We start from the raw sequence: 24,529 nt of genomic DNA, 5'->3' as shown, positions 1-24,529 counted from the left end.
TGGGGAGTTTCTGAAATAAGTGACATCCAGGTGAAGGGATTTGCAGAACTTTTGGAGTTTCTAGACTGATGAAGCTCAGCAAGGAATGAGAAAGAGAAAAGAGAGAAAGAGAAAGATGACTTTCTGAGCGCACTCAATGATATGCTGCAGCTGGTTTCTGGACTGTGCATTAGTGGAGCCTAAAATGTAATTAAGCTTTTGATTAAGACATACCTGCGCTTCTGTACTTTCTTTGTAATAGTAGAATCCTGCATCTGAAATGAATTTGCAGGATTCCACTGCATTGACCAGTTTCTTAATGACTAATGAGGAGGGTGCAAGAGGATGCTTCCTGAAGTACATTATAATTTCCACATCTTGGTGGTGTTGAGATCCAGGTTGTTTAAGACACAGACACACTAAATTAGGTATATCTGGGAAAGTTCACTATTGGCTCACTCTAGGCTTAATTCTAAAACTAAAATATATATTTCTTTAACTTCACTTGGGATTCTCTGAACCTATGTAGACCCAGAACTAATGTATGCATCTGGTGTCTACAAAAAAGCTACAGTTCAGAATTACAAAATAACTCTATTTAATACCAAACATAGTTTGGAATCTGGAGGGTTCCATACACCCTGGAACATAACATTGTTTTAGTGTGGATGCAAAAGATGCAAAAGATTTGAAATTACCCACAAACCACGGACATACGAGTGAAATTTAGAAAACCTGCTGAGCTTTTTTTTTAGAGTACAGACATCCATTGGGATTTTATACCATGTAAATGTCCTTAAACAGAGATATGGACGCAGAATAACGTTATTGTGAACAGCTACACATAAGAAGAGTTGTTGTATCGTTATAGGCCATTTGAATGAACATAATTTATGGTCCAATACGGTCAAGCATATTTGGTCACAATTCCCATATTTTCACGCGCGAGGTCGAATCTTCGCGGTTACGAGAACTCGCGTCACCATGGAAGCAGTTGTTTTTTGACATAGTGTTTTTTTGATTCCAGACGATGAACTGTGATGAACGATGGTCTGAGAAGAAAATTCCGAGCAAGTCTATGTGTTTACATATACCCAACTTTCAAGATCGTACTGGAATTCAAAAGAGGAAAGTGCTTTTTATTCTTGTTGGAGAACACAGTCTTTGTAAATATCCTAATTGTCAACAATACTGGACAGTGTTGCTTGAACTGTAGCGTTACTGCGATTGCGATTGCTAACCTAGGTTAACTAGCTTAGCTAGTTAGCTAACGGATTCTTTCCAAGTTGAGCTCCTGACAAACTGACTTGGTGATATAGCACCTATCCAACACGCTGCTGAAGTGCGCTAGCTAGCCAACTGGCTATATTGCTTTTCCAAATCAGTGATTGGATCAATGAGTCTGATCAGTGATGATTTATGCGCTAATATCGCCGGAGTTACACGAACAACTCCTTGATCACGAGAACTACCAGAGCCGAACAAATGGGGTAGAAGAGCTGAAGAACATTATTTCAGAGCTGGACTTGAAAACCGTTTCCTCTGACAGTATTGTGGAATTCATCAATTTTTTACGTAGACTTCTGGATGATACAAACTTCAAAGTCTTGTATGGCACTTTACAGGTTATCAGCCTCCTGGTTCAAAACCTGGACTACGCCGTGGACAGACATTATAAACAGATTGTATGTGTGGCCCTCAAAACTTTGGGGGACGCACGGACTGTTCCCCGGAATGAGTACATGAATATTTTTCGTCACCTCATGAGGATTGTAGGTCCACAGAAAGTTTTGGAACTTGTAATAGGACAGCTAAGGCACAAAAATTCCAGAGTCAGAGAAGATGTCATCAACATCATCACAGCTGCTATGCTCACACACCCCAGAAAAGACTTCAATATCCCTAATCTGTGTTCTGTAGTGGCTCCTTATCTTGCAGACAATAAAAAGAGGGTCCGACATGCTGCTCTGGAGCTCTTTGCTGTTTTTGACTGCTGTCTTGACACAGGAAAAAAACAGCTACTCATGAAGGCCATTGACAGGTTGGACTTCACTGGAGATGTGGAGGGACTTATGGCTGCAGTACAGGCACGAAGAGCCAGACATATTCTCCCCCGATTGTCTGCAGATGGTATGGTGGAATACGCACTGGTCATCCCCAAGCCTGGTCAACGGCGAATACCTCAGTTTGGCTCTGGAGCTGACCTGAACTGGGTTATTAATGGAGGGAAAGTTAACAGTGCACAGAGCCACCACACAGAACCAGATTCGGATCGACTGAGTGGCTACGGCAGCTTTGGTTCTCTTACAGATGGCCTCCAGTCACACAAGAGAGTAGTTAGCGCTAGGAAGGCGAAAAACAAGCTACCCTGGGAGAGGTCTTTCCTCCCATGTTTAGTAAACAAGCAGCCTTGCAGTGCATCAAATGCAAAGTTATCTGATAAGGTGGGTGATTACCTCATGAAGTTAATTTTACATGCACACACAGAATTACAAAAAAGGAAAAATAAGGTTAAAAATGAGAGAATGTACTATTTTGAATGCAGCTCCAAACTCAACAAGCTACTTTACCTTTTTTTTCCTTTATGTAGCTGTGAATCTTATTTATTTGTGTTAGGCTACAAGTTGTTTTCTATTCCATATTCCAATTTCCATCAACATTACTTCTTACATTACTGCCCTTCTGCAGACCTGAACTGTTTTGCCTAATGTGTAAGTTTTGAGTCACTTCATTTTTATAACATGACCCCCATTATTTTTCATGTTGAACTGTTTCAGTACTATTTTCATTGTAATTTAGTTGCATAAAATTGCACAATGTCCTGTACATTTTTGTTAAGAAAGCATTGTGTACTGAGCTACAACAGAACAGATGTCTATTTAAAAAAAGGAATATCATGGTTTGCTACATGCTTACTTATAAATGTTCAATAATAAGGGACTGTTTTTTGTTGTTGCTGCTTTAGTTTAGTGTGGAAGATCTCACTACCTCCTTGAGGCTGAATCAGAAAAACTGTGGCACAAACTCTGGTAAGTAAATGTCTCTTTGTTTTCTCTTTGTGTCCTCTATTTTAGATTTGTCCTATTTTCTTACTAGGTTTTCAACATACAACCTATAAATACATGTTGATTTGTATTCCCATGTCTCTTGTGTCTTTTACTGTTTCTGCCTTTACTCATGCTTTCATTTTCACACCTTAAATTAGCAGCTAATTATCTAGCTAATTAGTGTGTGTGTGTGTGTGCGTGCGTGCGTGCGCGTGCGTGCGTGCGTGTGTGTGTGTGTGTTAATTTATCTGGACATTTGTCCTTGAACATGCCACCCAGACTTGTAACATGTAGGTCAAGACATGAAATGAAAATGTTAACTCATTGTTAAGTTTTAAATGTGTATGAGTACATGGAATACATTGAAGTGGGTTTCTATCAGTATTCGGACTGCTGCTATTAATATGGGCGTTCTTCAGTACTTTTCAATATTCCTGTACTTTATGGAAAAAAAATTTGGCATCATGAAAAATATCCTAAAATCCACACCGAAGCATTAACACAATGTAGCAGTGTGTGGATTATGAAACATGGGAGTAGTATTTATTAGAAACACTAGAGGAAGTCTGAATTTGAGTGTATTTCATGCTCCAGTACTAATTTTAGCAGTGATATGTTTGTAGATGACTGAGTAGAGCACACTAGAGTGGGCACCATGACCACCCACATGCAGGGTGGGTTTACGGTGAAACACATTATTTGTTGGGCAGTTTTGTTTAGCCTAGGATGATAATGCTTCCTACCATTGATATAGAAGCTTAGTATAATACTGGCTATACATGTATATTGATTATAGTTGTCACTTTGTCATTATTTTAACCCGCCCCAACAAACAAACAAAACATTGTCATGTTGCTTTGCTGGCTTCTGATACCACATCTAGATGGCTGCAAACGCAATCATCTATATAACATGGCTTCTTTAATATGCTGGGTGAAACAAGGCCAGTGTTGAGCTCTGGTGTGCTGCAGCGGTCTGTGTGATGTAAGGAATTTGTGATTTTTACCAAGTCCTATTTTAGTTGGCATTGACATTATAAGACTGCAGGCAAGACTAGACTTGAATCTTTTATTGCAGTCTGTTGATAAAAGATCCCACCTGCACTGTTCAAATCCAAGAAGAGCCTACAGAGGTCTCCTGTAAACAATGTAACCATATGATTAAGTTTTCTTAAAATTATGTTAAAGTCTTTAGTTATAAAATCTAAATTGCTATTGCTCACTTTTTGTTTACCGCTTAGTTGTTTTTTGGTATGCATTTGTAGTCTGATGTGTGCCTATTAGTTACATATGCTGAGCTGATGCTTCAAATTGTCCTCAAGTTTCCTGTTTCTGTTTCATTCTCCAGATTCAGTAGAGCCTTTCCAGCCCGATGCTCCAGGATGGAAAAGAGAGACAGTGGGTAGACTTTGTCGAAGCGGTAGCCTTGGTGCGGACCCAGATATTTTAAAAGCAGCTAATCTCAGTGATTCTGACAGAGGTGACTTGTTGATGTTGATTTTACTTTATTTATATATACAAAATGTAGAAAATAGCACATTTGCATAATTTTTGCAATAGATTTGTTTTGTTGTAAAATATTGCTAAATAGAATAATTGGAATCAAGGCATCACTTGACCATAAACTTCACTCACTGAGTGTCAAATGAAAGGAGCTACTGAACATTATTTGCTGCCAAATGAATAGTCATGGAAGATTCTCTTGAGAATAGATGCTCTTTTCCATACAGGTTTGCCCAAAGCCAACCGCTTGCTGTCTGGTAACCCCAGTGTAGAGCGCACCTTTTCAGTTCCTTCCAATCCACCCCCCCCCCGGGTCTTTTCTGCTGCCCTCCTACCCTCTGGCCACTCTTCCGGGAGTGCAGCTGACTCCCACCCTGCCTCGTAGATGCCATGCAAACTCCTCACTGTCCATGTCCAATACATGGCCCAACAAGCGAGATACGATCCCTCGTCACAGGGACCCCAGCTCATGGGGGGATAAAACAGGTGAGGGCATAGCTACATTGCTTAGAAAATGTGTCTTTGTTCAGTGGGAAACTGCCAAAGCATTTTTGGCTCTTCAGTATTTAGCAGTGTCAGAATTAAAAATGAATCATACTGAAATATCAAATTGTATTGAAATGTAAGATTTCAGGATTCAATTAAAAAAAAAAAAGAAACTGAATCATTGTTGGGTCACACATTTACATGAGCTCTACTTAATCTGGAATGGATGTCTTGCTTTCAGTTATTCTTTGTTATATCTTTGTGATATCTAATCACATTTTGAGTAAGAACTTGATAGTTGGTAACAAGGATGCCAATTACAGGATGAAAATGTAAACTGTTTACTGTGATTGTAATGCAGCTGCCTTCACTTTTGACTGGTGTGTTTCTCCATATGTGAAGTACACAGAGGTTGATGTGGCTTTGCCTTAAACTGACACTTTTTTACCACCATGACAGGAGTTTTTGGCTTCACTGGTGCTCCCTGCTACCCTGGAGTGACTCTGTCCCCAGAACAGGAGGAGTTGGTAAGAAAACCCCCCAGGGAGCCACTGATTGGGGTGTATGGCCATGCTGTTTCAGCTGGCCATATGGATTCGGAAGAAAGCACTGAGCCAGAAAAAGCAGCGGTGAGACAATGTTTATTTTGTTTTATTGAACAATCTGCTAATATTTATTGATTCCCTTTACTTTAATCTTTCCTAACTTCAGCAGTGGTTTTTGAATGTGCTGTTGATATGGAATGACTTTGTTGCCAGTTTGACAGTAAAATTTTGATAAAATAACGATTTGATAAGATTTTAATGCAAATTGACTCCTACGTTGCATAATTTCAGTCCGGTCCTCCAGGTTCTGATTGACAGTCTTGAATAGAGATGCTATGTGGTTATTCATGTATGTGTATTTGTTGGAGAGGGTAAAGCCGTTTAGGTTTGCAAGGGTTAAGATGCATCAACATCGTCTGGAGCAGCAAGAAGTTCCGCCTATACAGGGGGAGTGGCAGAACATGCAACGATTGAAGCAGAACTTTAGACACATGGCATTTGACGTGGGCTCAGACGACACGGCATCTCTGAAAGGTAACGGTTGACCTCAATGAATGCTCCTCCTCGTGCTTACTGAGACTCATGGAAGCTCTGTAGTCACCATAGCCTGTTAATCTCCTTCCCATCAGATTTGCAGCGCAACGGTAGTGTTCTAGCATCCACGAAGGCTGAACTCCTGGATGATTTGCCCTCGAGCCCCAACAGCACACACGCACCCAGAAGCCTGGTCAAAAGTTTCATTCGTCCCAGCCCTCCCACGGCTCCTTCCAGACGCATGCTGCCACGACGCCAACAAGCCCCCAGTCTGAACAGAGCATGTCCACCCCTTTCAAACTGCTCTGGTGAGTGTCACCTGTTATTCTGCGCTTCATGCATGGTCACTGCTCTTGAGTAAATAGATTTGCTCTAAACGCTGTATCACACAATTGTGTTTTAAAGGCCCTGCACAGTTGTTTGTTTAAAAATGCAAAAAAACAAAAAAAAAACCAACCATATATATTCCAAAGAATGTTAAATATTCCAGTCACCTTCCTACTATCATTTTTTTAAACCATAAAACGACATTAAAAAGAGTGTTGTCCTTTTACCATTCTGCTGTTTGGGCGTGGACCTCAGAGGATTCATTGACAGCCTCTGTGTGAAAAGCTATTAGGGATTTTGGTCAACAGCAGAATCCTTGCTGTGTTTAAATAGACTAATCAATTAGAGGACACCACAGTTCGTATTTTAAGAATACATTTATAGCAATATCATCTGTGCATTTATTACATATTGATCATGTTTACATTAAAGCTATTAAGGAACGTTAGCTAACTAGCGTATATTCGGCTGGTTAATCAGGTCTAGCTAACAGGCGTTGACTACGCACGGAGAGAGCTAAACATGGGACAGGCAGAGACTGGTGGCAATTTCAAATAGTGTTGGTGTATCATAACGTTATAAAAAATACATTTGTTGACCCAAATTGCACAAAATTAGCAAACGTTTGCATGTACTAACGTTTTGTTATATTTTCCATTACTTGCTACGGTATTGAATAAAGTGTCGAATGAAAACAATGGCTGTTAATTAATATCAAAGACTTACTAACTTATCAATATTACCTCCAGTAAGTGTGGGGAAAGGTGTTGTGTTTCAGTTATAGTCGGCAGGCAAATCTAGAGCTGTATTGAGCTCAGTTTGCAAATTATTTCACAGTAAAATGCTTGCTACAAACTCTTGTATTGGGTGTCACTTAGACCCCAGAAAGAAATTTGAGCAACCTTGATTTGGTCTTGTTTTCTGGAATAAAATGTAGAGTAACCCTTTTCCCGTTTGTATACAAAAACTGAGCATTTGTATGTACATGTCATCTCTGTTCCTTGAAAAGAGCTATGTGCAGTGATTGAAGTGTAGTAGGGTCATTTGATTTCACAGTTCATGTATATGCAATATTACATAGCTTATGATTCCCTATAGTCAATTAGTGTTATCTGTGACATCAAAGATAACACCACATAAAGTGTAAGTCCTAAATAGAAGTTAGGCGGTATAGAAAAAATAAAACAATTAGAGGTTGTTTTATGCACTCTACAATGCCCAATAACTACTGAACTGAAGCAGAAGTATGAAGATAATCACATACTTCCAGCTAATACAACATTTTGAGTAAGGAGAAAAAATACTGTGCAAGGCCATTAAATGTAGGTGGCCATCTTGAATAATGTTATGTTTTGCAGTCAAGTTGATTTGAAACAAAGTTGAACTGGTAGCCCTAAAATAAGTAGTCAGTTTGTTTGTGGTGCGGTATTCCTCTTTAGATGAACTCACACCAGGAACCCCCAGGAAGAATCCCCATGAGCAGCTGGCTTTGCGGCCGTTCTCTAAACCGGACCTTGCTGTCACTCAGAGCTTCAGACTGCTTAGCTCTGATGACTGGTAAATCTCATACCTGTAAAATTATGACGCATTTGGCTAGGGTCAAGTAAAACAGTTTAGTAATTTATGATTTTCTGCATATATGATACATATGCTTAGAAATTAGTAAAGTGATTTTATCACTATCACTTTTTTCCTTTTGTCCCCTCTTTCATAATCTTTTTTCAGTTATGATAACCTACTTTTACAGTTTGTGTTTGTCCAATATTTTCATACAGGGAGAAGAAGATTGATGGCCTGATACTCATGCGTAGTTTAGCACGGTATCACTCTGATGTGCTTAGTAGTAGGCTTCATGATGTCTGCCTTGTTCTTAATCAAGAGGTAAGTGACTATATCTGCTCACTATTGCGTCTGACTCCTTGTAACTTCCTGTGAATCTGTCTGATTCCTAAAATTAACCTATAATACCATTAAATTTTTTGTCATACACCATCAGCCTATGTTATTGAGACATTGCTGCCAAAAACTACACAGATCTTTCAGTAAAGTTAGTATAATGCTTGAAATTATTATAAAAATAATTTTCATCTAAGGGCATTTTAGATGCCATATTTAACTGTAATAATGAGTGATGAAGCCATTTCTTGGCATAACACAAGCTGGAATGTCTTCCTTCCCCCAGGTTCAGAACCTACGCTCTGGAGTGTCACGCGTGGCGGTGGTGACCTTGGGAGAGTTGTACTCTGGCCTGCAGAAAAGTATGGACCAGGAGGTGGAAGCTACAGCCAAGGTCCTCCTCCACAAAGCAGGAGAGTCCAATGCTTTTATTAGGCAGGATGTGGACACAGCCCTGGACTGCATGGTGCAGAACTGCACCCCCACCCGAAGCATGAACGCTCTTCTCGCTGGAGGACTCGGGTCAGTTAACTTGCAGTTAGCTTTCAGCTATAGCTTTCATCTAGCTGCAGCAGTCAAGAGGCCAACAAATGAGAGCGCTTTGGCTGCTGTTTGCTATTATTTTCACTTATCCTTTGGTGTTTCGAAATGTTTTTTGGCATTGGACAGTATTTTTGTTGATTTATCCTCTTAAAGATTTTTTTTAAAGCCATCAAATAGAATAGGATAATTTGATTATGCCTTTAGTTCATAGATAAGTGTATTAAGTTACTTTAAAGATGAAAGAGTTAAACATTGCACTGTATACATTGACTAGATTACTACATATTTGTTATTATGTCATACTTTTTTGAGTGCCTTTAAATATTTCCTTCTCTTTTCTCGTTTGTGTTCTCCTCAAAAGTCATTTGAATGCTGCAGTAAGAAAGTGCACTTCTCAGCATTTGGCTACTTTGATAGAAAAGATTGGCGCTGACCGCTTATTGTCTGGGACAAAAGGTGTGACTAATCGAATTCTACCTGCAGTCTCCAAATTGGCGCAAGACTCTTCCCAAGAAACCAGGTTGGTACCAGGATCAGATGGAAAACTATCAAAGCTTTTCACATGCCCAGATAGTAATCTTTTGGTTTATTCTTTTAGTCTCCCAACTATGACACTCTGAAGTCAGCAAATGCAGCTAAATTGTAGAGTAATAGAAGTTTTTTAGACACAGAGTGTCTTGGCAACTGGAATTGTGTCCTGGTAAAATAAATATACTAATAAATATTGGACTCTGCTTAATTGTAGTAAATGTAGTAGACTGGTACAATTTGTTGGTGTGCTGTGAGTCACCCTTAAGTTCCTCCCTCATGGTTCTCTCATGGGAACGGGGCTGTTATTTGTCTCAGGTGCTTTGGTCGCCGCATGCTACTGTTCCTTTCGTCTCATCACGACTTTGATAAGATGGTGGAAAAGTACATCCCTACCAAAGACCTGCCCACCATCAGGGCCACTGTCCTCACTCTGAAATCCAAGGTGACAATTCAGCACATATATTTGTATATATGATTAGGATTTTTAATTCCATTCAGCCACTATGCTGTAAGCTTACTGACTAAACAAAGCTTATTCACTAAACTTATTCACAGTATTAGTGAAACCCACCTCAGAGCTGACAAGGTAGACAAATGTTTTAAACAAATACTAAAGTACAGAGCAGTGCAAGGCACCACACATTGTACACAGCAGTATGTATATACAGCAAATATATTAAGCCAAAATCATATATTAAAGATGTCAGTGTACAAAAAGATGAGGCAATACAGTTGTCTCCTAGTAAATAGTTTGTGATCTCCCATTATAATAGTTCAAATATTGTATTTACAGTAAGGTATAGATATTGCACAGTGCAGTCCCAGACCCAGTAGTTAGAAACAAAGTATGAAAGAACATTTGGTCTTCATTATCTGGAGAGTCATCACCCAGTGATGCTGATGTGGATTTAGGTCCCGGGTGAGAAGCCTCAGGATACCCCTTCAGCTCGAGGCAGGCGCTATATCCCTTGCGGTGGAATGAGGTATGCCTCCTCTATAAACCGTCAACCTCAGATTGTCAGCAGGTGAATTTTTAAACAATCAAAGCAAAAAACATGAGTTCCTATTGAAACTGCTTTAATCTTTCTACTTTTTGATGGTGATTATGTTGTTGTTGTTGTTGTTGTTGTTGTTGTTTTAAATTTATTGTAACCACATTCAATTTCTTTTTATTACAATAAACCAATCCTTACATTTTCTCTCTTGTTGTGTGTGTTCAGCAAAGATGCCAGCAAAGCACAGGTCCACAGCATTGCAGACAAGACCAAGTACATCAAACAGCTTAAATACACAGACAGGACAAGGTCCAGGTGTGGGATCCTCCCAACTGTACGTGGCGGGCCAAACCACATGACTCGCGGGAGATGAGCGTTCTGTGACACTTATTGCCAAGGTGCTATTTAAACAGACTGTGAGCACACAAGGGGTCACTGACTTATGGCATGAAGCTGAACTCAGAATCAGAACAGAATGACCTCAGCAGCACTCTAGGAAGCCAATCTGATATATTCAACACTTGCTGTCTGCAGAGATGCTGAGAAGTGCTTTGCCAATTCTGTTTGATGTGTTATGAGTTATGCTTAGAGTTATGATGCCCACAAGCTGCTGTCATTTGAGGTGCATTAGTGCTGGAGGACAGGTGGAGTTTAGCAAGTAAATATGGTTGTAGCCATATTATCAACAAGGATAATGGAGTTGAGCCTGTGCAGACTTTGCTAAGATGTTGTGTATACATTTGGCTGTCAGCTGGGCCATGCACTGAACTGACCAAGTATTTTTTCTTTAACTGGAATAAAAAAATGTAAATGTTTTCAAGAATAACACGCTTCATGTGATGTTTTATGGTTTATTGTTTAAAAAATTAATGATATAGAAGTCTATTTTGGTCATGACATCAGTATGGTAAAAAATTAAATACTGGAATTAATTAAAAAAATTAAATACATGGAACAGGATAATCACAACATGATTATACAACAAATTTAATTTATATATCCAAAATGTATTAATTTTATGAGATACAATCTAGTAGTTCCTTTCTTTGATATGAAAAATATTTTGTAAAAGGGTGCTATCTGTTGTAGTTACTGATTCTTATTTTCACTTCTTATATATATATTCCTGTTAGATCATATAGAAAATTGGTCATTGTTAGTATGGCATACTCCCTTGTGTAACCCTTTTCTTTGACACGCCACCCAGCACAATATCCTTAGATTCAGCCTTAACCTTTAGGTCCTTATATGTATTGACACCCACAGTATAAGCTGTGCAATGACTGATAAATTATTTTTGCTTTATACACACTACTCCAGTGTGACATTTATTTCTGTGTTCCTTTCAATAAAAAATAATCACATCATTGTGGTACAAAGTTTCTTCAACAAAATTCCCTTGCTAAACAAGAGAATTCATTCTAAAAATGTGGATGTTGGCAGCTGTCCCTAAACATTGTCAATTCACATCAGAGTGTAACTGGCAAACTGTCAAGACTACTGCAGCTACACATTCTTCTGTTTGAAAATGTGTGAAGATGATCACTGTAGATCATTGAGGCACCTCTATCACTGCAGATCAAACTGCCACTGATTTTACCCCTGATTTCCACTACCTGAATGCACAGACTTTCATTCTTAAAAGGAATGAACTGAAATAAAATGCTATTTGAAAATAATTATTGCTCATACTCTGGGGAGCTCAGATTAGATTTTAGGACATTCTCATTTACAAACAGTCTATCTATTTTTCTATTTTTATTTTTCACTATCTCAGGAAATTGCCTATGTTTATAAATGCTTACAGCTGATGTCTGTCATGAACTGAAACAAAAAAGGGGTCAATCTGACATTTTAGAACTTGAAAGTTGTACAATGGATAAGATAATGTTGTCTTGACATCATGCTCAGAACAAAGAAACAGTAACCTCCCCAAGAAGCAAGAAACCTCCAGCATACACTTCCAAAAAGGCTCAGTAACTGGCAAAAGTGGCACAGTGACTTCTGTTGAGCTGTAACTCACAACCGCAAGGGCCTCTGTGAATTATGACTGCAATCTGAAGCATTAGTGCCTTTAATCTCATGAAAAAGCCTTAGCAGCACGCAGCCCATTGTCTGAAATAAGATAACCCAGCGCAACCTGGTTTTATGTGATAAAGGAGCCCTGACAAACAGAAACACAAGGTGTTACCTTTTTTGGCACATGTATGAAAAGCATGTGCAACGCACAATTATAAGTCAAGGTGAATCCCTGTGTAAAAGGACTGGGAAAAGTGAAATATATACTGGAGAGTGTGATGAATAATTAGGATCTTCTGAGTCTACTATATGGCACTTCTATTAACACTTATAATCATATCCATATTCTGCTATACAGTATCCATACGATGAGGGGTGGTGCCTGTGGTAGATTATGTTATATAGTTGTGCCTATAGTATTTGATTTGCTCCCCTGATAAGCCTTGTAATCCTGGAAATCCCTGCATTGTCATTTTAGTCACTCACTGGGAAGAGGTTGAGTTTTGTTAGAAGTTACAAGAGGTGGGTGTGGATTGTTTTACTTAGCCTTTATTGTTCTGCCAGTTCTGCCAGAGATTAAATCAAACAATATCACATGTGATATTGCTTTTATACAACAGTTCCACAAGTGCCATTTATTAGTTAACACTAATAATCTACAATATGTTATGATTTGTTTGTTTATTTACTAATTTATTTGGTTCTGTCAACACAAATAGCTCCGCAAATGGACTGGTACTGAACTGTCACCAAACAACACAAACATTTTCCCATAGGTTGCTACTTTGTGGAGGTTTATGTTACCACAGGCCGGCTACTTTTATAATGTACATTTATCTGCATGTTCCCATTTATTGTGCAAACAGAAAAATATGAGTCTGTTGACAAATCATTTGATGACGTGACTCTGATGAGATAACAGCAAATGTTACAATCTAAGATAGATAACAATTGTAATTAAGGGTTAATAAAATGCACTTGTAAAGCAGAGTACCATTATACTCTATATCAGCACTCATGAAATCTCTATCGTCTAATCAAAGAACTAACTGTTCTATAATAAACAATATCATTGGATTTTAATGTTGAGCTGAGTTTTGGTCTGTCTTGTTCTTGTTACTTTTACTTAATTTTCACAATAATACACACAACCATTTACATGGAACTCCAATTTCATTGTGCCAACCCTTCCGTTTTTGCACAATAAAAGATGTCTAAAAATGACCGCAACACACATTCCAAAGTCATAAAAAATATGTGATTGCGCTGGAAGTGACAGAGTGTACCTGGAGTCTCATTCAACCTCTTTCTTGATATTCTGCTGGAGATGCTTCCGAATTGACCTGTAAGAGGATAGAAACTGTCTGGGGGTTTATGAAACAGCCAGTGATAGAATGCATGTGTACATGTGTTTTGTATGAGAGAGAGATCGCAAGAGAGAGATGTAGAGAGATCTGGCTGCTTGCCCAGATTTTGGATATATAGCCTTAATGTTTAGCAGACACATTTAGGCCAAGATTTGCCACAACATGACAACAAATATGCCATGACAAGATTGGTTCATTTAGGCCAAGGCTAAATCTGATCCTGGCATTTCATCAGCATTTCTCCTGTGATATTTTATAGTGACACTTAATAAGGCTTGTAGAAATACAACCACCCAGAACCTTCAACTTCCCAAGAATCATTTTATATAATGTGAATGGTTAGTGGCTTTCATGGCTATGCAGAGACAATGGAAAGACCGTAGGTCCACCAAAAGCTTTAATCAGCTACTTTGGGTGGACCCACTTGCACATGAAAGCAGTAATTTAAATATTCAATCCATTAACTGCTTTATAGTTATGCAATTGTCTCCCCTCTATGATCACCACATCTGTCAGAGCATTTTCCCCTAGTCCTGTCTGAAGCAGAGCAGAGCCCTGATCGATGCTATTGTTTTTTGGGCAGGCTTTAGCAAGTGATTGCTTTCTCTTTACACGCTTCTCAGAAAAGACACGTTCTTTGTCTTGTGTTACTCAAAGGTGGTTCTGTGTGCTAAAACAACATCTTGACCTTTCAGCGATGCTGCCACACTGAAAAACAGAAGGCCAAGAAAAAAACAGCTTCTATTCTTAGACTCTCTGGCACTCTAAGTGCTTGCTGATACCTTGCTGACTGCAGTATTTCCTACACCTTTCCAACTGAGAGGCTCCTGAACTTGCAGCACCTCTGTCAATTAATCAATTGCATAACAAGAGTTCATCCACTCTATAATTGAGGGAGATACCCCCTCTAATCATTAACGCTCATCATTACAAAGACCATTAGTGTAAGCTGATGAAAAATTACTATTGGTCCTGATCAAACAAGGTTTCATAGACTTTAATGAGCACAGCAGACGCAAGGCTACACTGGGGGTCTGCAGCCTTTTGTAGTGCTTTTATTTTTAGGACTCATGTAAGGTGGTGCATGACCACCATGTGCATTGTAAGCTGTTGCCTTGGAAACAGGAGAAGCCATAGCACTGGCTGTGCAATGTTGCATCATTCATTGTTATAGCTTTCAAGAAAGCCCAGGTTGAGGAAATCATACATTCAAGCTTTAATGCATGCTTTCATACTAGTGCATAGTCCCAAAAAGCATTTGGAAATGGATGACAAACAGTGGCCACTGCATCCTCCTTAAGCCCAGAAAGCAAGAAGAAATTCTGAATATTGCAGCTAAGAAACCAATTTGTCAGTAGATCCAAATTTGGAAGACATTTCATGCCATGTCTGGTGTTCTTTGCAGTGATGACCAGTCTTACCTAAGCATTTCATTATTCACTGCTGATTTCCAGATATTTGTCACCTGGGATGCCCTACAGTGCTCCTTGCAGTCATAAGCACAGTTGCCCAATGAAATTCATTCAAACCAAGCTTCATTCAGCTAACTGACCTCTGGAAAGAAAAGGTGATCACAGCAGAGTACAGCTAGAACAGAGATAACCATTCTCAGGTCAGTTCAACTTCACAATCTCTTACCCTCTTTTGTACCAGGCCACATTTAAAGTGAATAAAAGTAAGAGGTAACTTGGCATCATTTGGTAGCAAGATTTGTTAACCACTAGACTGATTAAACTGTGCTTTATGTGCAATTATTTCTGAGGATACAAAGCACTCAAATAATCAGAATTTTTTGATGTTCATATTGTCTTCTATATTAAAGCAATTAAAATGTTGGTGGACTGATTCCATTTTCCAGCACAGTAATTTAGCCTTTATGTACTTATTCATGTGGAGCCAGACTATGATAAATCTCTCTCTCACACACTCACTCACTCACACACTCACTCACTCACACACACACACACACACACACACACACACACACACACACACACACACACACACACACACACACACACACACACACACACACACACACACACACACACACCCCACATAGCAAGTCATATGATACAGGACAAAAAAAGGTGCAGTAATTTTCTAATATGCAGTGTGAAGCACACTCTACGTTACCATGAACATCACAATTCCCCCTACAATTTTTTGCAATTTAAAAAAATATGCTGGGTGAAGTGATGTGTAACTCTGGACACATGATTCAAAGTAAACAATGCTTCGTCATGCTTCTCCACACCAGCCACTCCCCCACAGCAAGGGATGTTGGTGGCAGGGGACAAAAAAACCAGAGTGGTTTAACTAAATCCTTCTAATTGAACAGAATATACCACAGCAAAATTCGATGAAAGATGCAGTTCTTTTATTACAGCTCTTTTACACATGTCCATATTGAGAAACATGTCATTTTAAGTCTGCTGGCCTTAATATTTTATACATGGATGCAGCAGCTGGGAAGAGAATGTTTTTGTCAGTTGCTCTTCAGTTGTCCAGAGAGTACAGACAGCACATACCCTGGAACAAATGCAATTTCCCTCTTCATTAAAATGATTGTTTTTTTTTATTATTATTATGCCAGAAATGGTTTCCAGCAACATGCTTTCCTTTCTCAAAACTGTGTTTGGACCACTCAAGGACCTATATTCACCCATTCCTCAGGCTATTTAAGTCTTTTTTTTTTCATAATCTTAATGCATATTCCATATGCAGGTTGTCAAGGTTCAGATGGCTTCCTGGACAGCAAAATGAAGGTTAAATGCACATTTATAATCAGTATGGAATAATGCATTCCATTTTGTGATTAGCGATAGACGTGGTTATTTTTACTCCATCCAGATTAATGAGGTCCATATTCTTATTGGTCCAGTTTCCCTAGAATGTTTGCATTTCTCCAGATTATTTGTCTTTGTATTGCTAATCCTAGCAAGCATTGTTATTATTACAAACTCAGCCTGTATTTAATCATCTTTTTTATTCATTTAGTCTTTTAATCATCTTTTCTTATACAGACACATACATAATAAGAGATGTGCAAAATGTATGATGTATAGTCCATGTATCATATCCAAGAGCCTTTTATCCCTTTTAATGCCTTTTAAAAATCTTTTTTCCAGTGGCATATCAGAGTGTGATTCCTGCTATGCCAAAAGTATTATTACATATTTTTTCCTTTGGCTAGTTTCTGTTCCCATCTCTCCAGACTGCAAGCGTCCTGTGCTGTCCCATTTCTCTTTCACATTCTCTCTCTCTCTCCTGCCCTCTCTCTCACTCCAATAATAGCATACTTCCTGTGGCTCCTGTAGTTCCATTACTAACTGTAACGCTCTCTGAGATCCTAATCATGCTGTATCAAGTGTAGGTAGACACGAAAGCAAAGGGACCCAGTAAATTTTCATATGGTAGTTTACACCAAGATTTGTTTGGAGATCTGTTTTCTGTTGTGATATGTGGAACTGATATTAGCTTTTGATGAATTGCTATAAAGAAATATTATGAACCCATAGAGGGGTGTCATCATTTTTATTTGAAATATGAATGGATGCTGAGGAACACAAAGGTGGGAATACATGTGTAGGTTAAGTCAGGTTACAGTGTGATAAATCACTCCCACCGTCATTTAAACATGCTTTTCTAACCATAGTTTACTATACCATGTAATGGACACCTGAGTCTTAAGGTGGACCCCTAAAGCTACCAGTAAAATGACACTCATGAGTTAGGTGATGTTTCAGCAAGGTCCCTCGCTGTCTCTTGCAGACTCCTCTGCGGTGACTCTGCGGCGGCGCACTGGCTCAGATGAAACCACGTTTCCCCTTTACCCTTCAGGCGTACGGCGTGGCTGGTTCTTTCTGTCACCTGGAATGGACCTGTCCACCTCGGCTCACTCCATTTTCTCTTGATGACTCTCAGCAGCACCCAGTCCCTAACGGGTATCGTCTGGGTTTGTCTGCTCCCTGTCCGGTCCCCCTCCTGCGTGGAGAAAGCTGAAACGATACTTTGCAATTCATTAAAGTATGATGTGTGTGTGAGATGTCTTTGTTTTCTCATTTATTGTTAAGGGTCCCTGGGGTCCTGGAAGTCCTCGACCTGTCTGCAATTCAAAAGGGGTAAAACCAGTTGTTGCATTTACTGAACATCTCATTTGCATTAATGCCAAAGGGAAGGTGTCAACCAAATTTAATTTTGTCTGTGCACAGATTTTGGCCACGTACGTGTACCCCTGTGCTGAGTCCACCATGTCTGTGTAGTCAATTACTATCTCTTCCCCTGGTGTTAATGACAACGGATACTTACCGGGTGCCACCTTAATTGCAGGTTTGGGATTGTACTGTTGACATACTCTACATGTCCCCTGCACTTTTGAGGAGAGACCACAGGTTCTCAATGGGACTAAGATCTGGGGAGTTTCCTGGCCATGGACCAAAAATGTCAATGTTTTGTTCACCGAGCCACTTGGTTATCATCATTTTGGCCTTGTGACATGGTGCTCTGGAAAAAGCATCCCACTAGCAAGTCTGGGTTTGACATCCTAAGACGGCGGCTTCGTAGCTAGCAAGCTATAGCGCCAACTAGCTACTGAAACTCTGCATTTCCATACAATTATGTCGCTATTAACAAGATAGCGAAGATTAATTAGCTACTTTGTTTCATTCTTTGGAAAGGTGCCATTTATAGTGATATAGATGGCTACTTATGTGGTGTTGCTTAAACGTACAGGTTTGATGGTATAGATTGACTTTTGCTAGCTAATATAGAGCTAACTAGCGAGCTACTAGAAATAGCTAGCTAGCAGAAAACGTTCGCCATTAGCGATCACAAAACCAGGTACAACTAGGAAACTCATTGCGCTCCATTGGTTGCCCGAACAGTTACATTTCTAACAGTGATTTAATATCGGTACTTACTTAATACTTTTGTTGTTTTTATTAATTTAACTGGTGGAGTTTCTGTCAGCCACGACCCTCATGTTTCTCCAGTGGTGGTGTTCATCTCTGCCCATCTGAATTATTGCATTTAACTACTTGTTGTTTCACGTTGACATTTTTTTTTATTATCGGGGACACTGCGTGTATATAAGCAGATATGATTTCTTTTCCGCCATCTGTTTCCATCTTCTTGTTGTCCATGATTTTTCTTCAAAAGAGTGGACATATTCCAGTTAGCTAGACTCTCTCTCCAGATACCGTTTTAGACAGATAAACGTCGGCTGGCCCTAAATGATGGCTTTGGCTCAACGTCCACGATAAAGCGTCAAACTATTGGCTGTGGAAAAACAACCAGTTTAAGACAAGACATGCGGTGCGTAAAGATACGAAAGAGCTTAAACGTACCGCTTGTCTAAACAGACTTTTGGGGGATATGAATAAGCATAAAACGGACAAGTAAGACACATGAAAATGACCATTGCCAGAGTGAAGGACAACTGATATTCAAGTCAATTATATTTAAAGGTATTTCAACGCAGACGTCGCCCCTGTGTGGCGAACTGTGTTAACCCTGAGTGACCGTGTTAATAGAGTTATGGTTACTGCACAATATTTTATCTTTTTAACCTATCGTCCTTCTTTTTTAAACAAAGTAAAAGCGCATATGAAAAATCTACATATGCTTTCTACTTTATATATATAAATTATATTGGCTGTGGAACCAAAGTATTAATCAATCTTTTTTCTGGAAAGCCCAGTAATATGAAGGCAACCTAGCTTTAGGAGGCTCAGTGAATGTTTACTTTGCATTTCTTGACTGACAGGAGAGCATAATCTCTCCTGTCTTGGACAATAAAGCATTCGTGTGAGTATTACTGAAAAACACTAACCATAAGAGAAAAAAGCATATTTTTTTCAATTGTTGTGTCCTGTGTTCGTTTGGTGTGTGTGTGTGTGTGTGTGTGTGTGTATCCATAAGACAAGCTTCCACTGTTGACAGCATTTGACCTCACCCTCAACCACTCTCCTCCGACCCACAAAGCGGCCAATGTTCTGGACCTGATCTTCACCTGTACCACCACAACATCGGACATCAGTCACCCCCCTCCACCTCTCGGACCATCACTTTCTATCCTTCTCTCTCTCCCTTCCTTCTCTTTCCATCCTGTCCTCTCCAACATGTTCCTCCTTCCTCCATCACAATCTGCACTCCATAACTCCCTCTTCCCTTACTTCTACTGTTTTGTCCACCCTTCCTCACCCTGACTCTCTGTCTTCTCTCTCTTTGGATACAGTTACAAATTCTTTCATTTCTACACTCTCCTCGTTAATGAATCTTCTGTGCCCTCTCTCCTCTAGACTTGCTAAGTCCTCCCCACCTGCCCCCTGGCTAACAGAAACACTTCGCTGCCACAGGAGAGAACGAAGGACTGCAGAGAGGCGGTGGAGGAAATCTCACGTAGATTCAGACCTCAGCTCATACAAGTCTCTCCTTTCCAAGTTCTCACTGGAAGTAACATCTGCAAAGTCATCCTACTACAGAGAGAATTTCAAATCATCAGCATCTGATCCACGCAAGCTCTTCACTATTTTTTCTTCTCTCCTTAATCCTCCCCCTCCCCCTCCTTCCTCTTACTCTTACTCTGGAGGATTTTATCACCTTCTTTGAGGAGAAGGTTGCAGCAATCCGCCAGTCCTTTTCCTCTGTGCCCACTCTTCCAACCAACATATATTCCCCAACATCCAACTCTCTGACCTATTTTTCTCCTCTTTCCTCAGATTAAATTCTTCAACTCCTCACTTCCTGCAATCTGACTACATGTCTGCTGGATCCTCTGTTCCAGACAATCGCAAGAGATCTGCTTCCTTTCATCTCTTTCATCATCAACAACTCCTTATCTTCTGGATGCGTGCCTACTGCATTCAAAACCGCCAGGGTGGTACCAATCCTCAAGAAGGCCACACTTGACAGCTTCAGTGTTACCAACTACAGACTGGTATCACTTCTCTCTTTTCTCTCAAAAGCCCTTTAAAGCAGTTTATAATCAATTCTTTTTTTCACCCAGAACCAGCTGCATGATCCCAACCAGTCTGGCTACAAACCGGCACAGGTGACATGGAGAGGATCCACATCCAAACCATGTAGACTCTCCACTGGTGTTCCACAAGGCTCAGTATTAGGCCCCCTTCTCTTCTCTTTGTATACTCATTATCTTGGTGATGTAACATCTTCTCATGGTTTCTCCTACCACTGCTATGCTGATAACACTCAATTATTTCTTTCTTTTCCACCCTCTGACATGCAGGTCTCCAGATGTATCTCAGCATGTTTGACTGACATTGCGTCATGGATGATAGCCCACCACTTGAAGCTCAACCCCAGTAAAACCGAGCTTCTGTTCATCCCAGGTACTCCCAACCCTTACCATGACCTCACTGTTTCCTTTGAGAACTCCCTAGTATCACCATTCGAAGCTGCCTGTAGCCTGGGCGTAACTTTGGACAACCAGTTGTCGTTTTGAACTCGTTTCTAATCTAACCCGGTCTTGGAGATTCCTCCTTTGTAACATATGATGGATTCGACCCTTTCTCTCACAGGAAGCTACCCAGGTGCTTGTGCAGTCTCTTGTGATCTCAAAGCCAGACTACTGCAACTTGCTACTTGCTGGTCTTCCTCTAAGAGCCATCAAAGCTCTACAAGTTGTCCAGAATGCAGCAGCACGACTGGTCTTCAATCTTCCGAAGTTCACACATTACGCCACTGCTGCGCTTTCTTCACTGGCTTCCTGTAGCTGCACGCATCAGATTTAAAACCTTGATGCTTGCCTACAAAGCCAAAAATCGACCAGCCCCTTCATACATGAGGTCAATGGTCAAAGCCCAATCTATACCTCGAGTAATTCGAACCTCAAGTACGGCTCGGCTTGAAATACCTTGCTTCAGGTCTCATGGATGACAAGCATCGAGACTATTTTCTGTCTTGGCTCCAAGATGGTGGCATGAACTCCCACTTCCTGTCCGGACAGCAGAGTCCCTTGCAGTCTTCAAATGCAGACTGAAGACCCATCTATTTGCAGAATATTTAAAGGACAACTGACACTGCTCCCATATTGACTGACTAAATTAATACTTTTTGTAGGGTATTGTTTATGTTGTTTAACAAACTCTAGCACTTATTGTTTATAGCACTTATCATTGTTTAAGATAGACCTTATGTATTTTGTACTTCTAGTTATTAGCATTCATCCCTGTATTCTACAGTATTCTAGTTCATTGGTATGTCTGATTCTAAACTACTGTACTGTACTTGGATATATTCTATGAGTAAATGACAAAGCACTTTTGTAAGTTGCTCTGGATAAGAGCGTCTGCTAAATGCCGTAAATGTAAATGTGTGTGTGTGTGTGTGTGTGTGTGTGTGTTCCATTCTAGATCCACTTCTAGATTCCATTACAGAGTTTCATGTTTGCAGAAAATCAGGAGACAAGACTCTGCCCACCCTGAGGAGAAATAAAAGAGGGAAGAAGCTAGAGGAAGAGAGAGATGTTCTCTTGAGTTGTTTGTTAGCAGTGTTGATGGTTGGCTTAGTGTATGACTTTGCTTCCCATGTTGACTTTGCACTAGCAGTTTGTTTTTGCCGTTGTGTATTTGTATATGTTCCACTTTGTTCCCTTTGTTGTGTTTCACTGGTAAGTAGGAAGTGACTGCCATTTTGTTTGGGGGGTGGGTTTGCTCTGTGTTTTCCACGTAGTGTAGTTGTATGTGTATTTTTCTTTTGTCTGTTTAGGTTTAGTGAGTTATTTTGGCCTGTGTCACTCCTGACGTTATAATCCAGTGTTACACTGTCTCTTATATATATATATATATATATATATATATATATATATATATATATATATATATATATAAATATATAAATATCATACTGTCTATTGTACAATACACTGTATATCATTGAACTGTTTTGGTTTGTCGCTGTCTGACTTCATTTCCACCATTCCACTTGATTTGTGGTTTTTATCACATTTCCTCTTACGACCTGGAGCCTTAAATGTTGTCACAATTTTCATTAATAATTTTACAATAAGCATTTAATTATGCTTTAATTGGGGTGCATGTACATAAAGCTTCTCAATGCTTATCTAGGATTTGTTTGTCAGTGTTGTAGATGAGACAAAAATATCACCTTAGGTTAGCACTCATGCTTTGAGAAGCTTTAAGAATATAGGCCTAGATTTAGTAAAATTAAAGTTTAGTTAAGCCTCTTTTCCTGTAAACATTCTTTTAGTTACCTCAACACCACCTATTTTTCACACACATACTGTTAGCTTTAGTCTTTGAGCAAGTAGTATACTCTAGTATCTGAAACAACAGAAAGGACAAAACAATATGAGCTGAAAACAGAAGAAAATGGAAATATAATGCTCTGTAAGTGTATGTAGCATTTAATATGAGAGTGCGCTGACCAAACATGCTGCAATGAACAGGTGATGCCTTTAGGATGTGCAGATTGTGGGGACATTCTGTTTCATGAATTCTAATGGTTTTTTTTAAATACCTAAATTGTTATTACTTTTCTATCATTACTTTTGCACTGTTAGAATAGATCTGTATATATCTATGATAAACTGTGGACCTCCGTAATAGGCATGCTACAGCCCTAGCTACAAAATCTAGATAATTTTCTGGTGTCAGATGATCTAATCTGGTCAATGATGGTCAAGATAGTTGAAAAGCTGGACATCCAGGCAATAGATGTACTTTATGCTATTAAATCATCTGATTAAACTGGTAGACTAGCAAAAGCTACGTTTTGTTTCAGGTTTGATGGTTTAGCCACAATTTCCAACTGGACAGCAGGTCCAGCAGCATAAACAACTTGACCAAGCTATTCAACCAGTATGATTGAGCAGTTGGGTCATACTGGTCAAATCTCAATCTGATTATACTGGGCAACCAGTTTGGTCATTGGTTATGCTGGCCAACTATCTTGTTCTTATCTTATCTGAAGTGTAATGCTTATAGATACATACAAAACACTCTTAATTGTAGGTATTTATCCAGAAACCAGAGTTGTATTATGCAGCATCTCTTTAGATTGAATACTATTCTGTAAAATAGTAGGCAGGTATTTAGACAGAACCTGAATTGTGTTAAATGGGATTTATATCAGCGTTTGTAAGGCTGCGATATGTACAACCTAGCATAAATAAATACGCTAGAATGTATAGCACGAATAGCCAGCCATGATAAAACCATGGTAACCTAAAAACGTACTTTTCACTTGGTTGTTGTTGCTTCCCGCTGGTCTCATTGAAGTCCAATCGCCTCTGTGTCCTCTGGAAACAGCACTTCTGTTGTGTTGGGAATGGATTTGAAGCATTTTTGAAGTTGCATGTGTTTTCTGAATTTGCACCGGGTTGTGTTGTCATTTTGATGAATGTGCTTTATGTATTTGCATTGCGTTTGTGAAATGTATCGCAAGTGTTGTCATTTTGATGAATGTGCTTTATGTATTTGCAGCACGATGGGTCTTCCCTGCAACCGTAGTGGGTGTGGAGTGTGAATTAAGCTCCAACTTTGCTAAAATGAAAATGTAAATAAAACATTTTCTCTCTTGCACTTTATGTATGTTCTTTAGAAAGGCTCTTCGTTCGGCTCTACATTCCTTCACTTACACACAACCCCACACCTGTTCCACCTTCTAGCTTGCCAAATGAGAGTAGGGAGGATTGGGAACTTTCTGCTCACCTACCCGACAGGCAAACCTAAAAGCCACCCTGAAATCATGTGATGAGCGACCCCAGCCCTTAAA

At 39.5% G+C, this 24,529-nt stretch overlaps 1 long non-coding RNA gene across 1 annotated transcript; it reads left to right on the top strand.

Moving 5' to 3' along the window:
• Positions 1-9,795: 9,795 nt before the first annotated feature.
• Positions 9,796-10,698, top strand: LOC145656482 (uncharacterized). The gene is made up of 3 exons (XR_014122154.1): positions 9,796-9,832; positions 10,303-10,373; positions 10,611-10,698. It is a non-coding gene; the product is annotated as an uncharacterized LOC145656482 (long non-coding RNA).
• The last annotated feature ends 13,831 nt before the right edge of the window (positions 10,699-24,529 follow it).

Source organism: Electrophorus electricus, unplaced genomic scaffold (genome assembly GCF_041902795.1).
Source record: "Electrophorus electricus isolate QZ-2024a unplaced genomic scaffold, ASM4190279v1 Scaffold67, whole genome shotgun sequence".
In the NCBI taxonomy this organism is placed as follows: domain Eukaryota; kingdom Metazoa; phylum Chordata; class Actinopteri; order Gymnotiformes; family Gymnotidae; genus Electrophorus; species Electrophorus electricus.
This window is presented reverse-complemented; position numbering and strand designations above follow the sequence as displayed.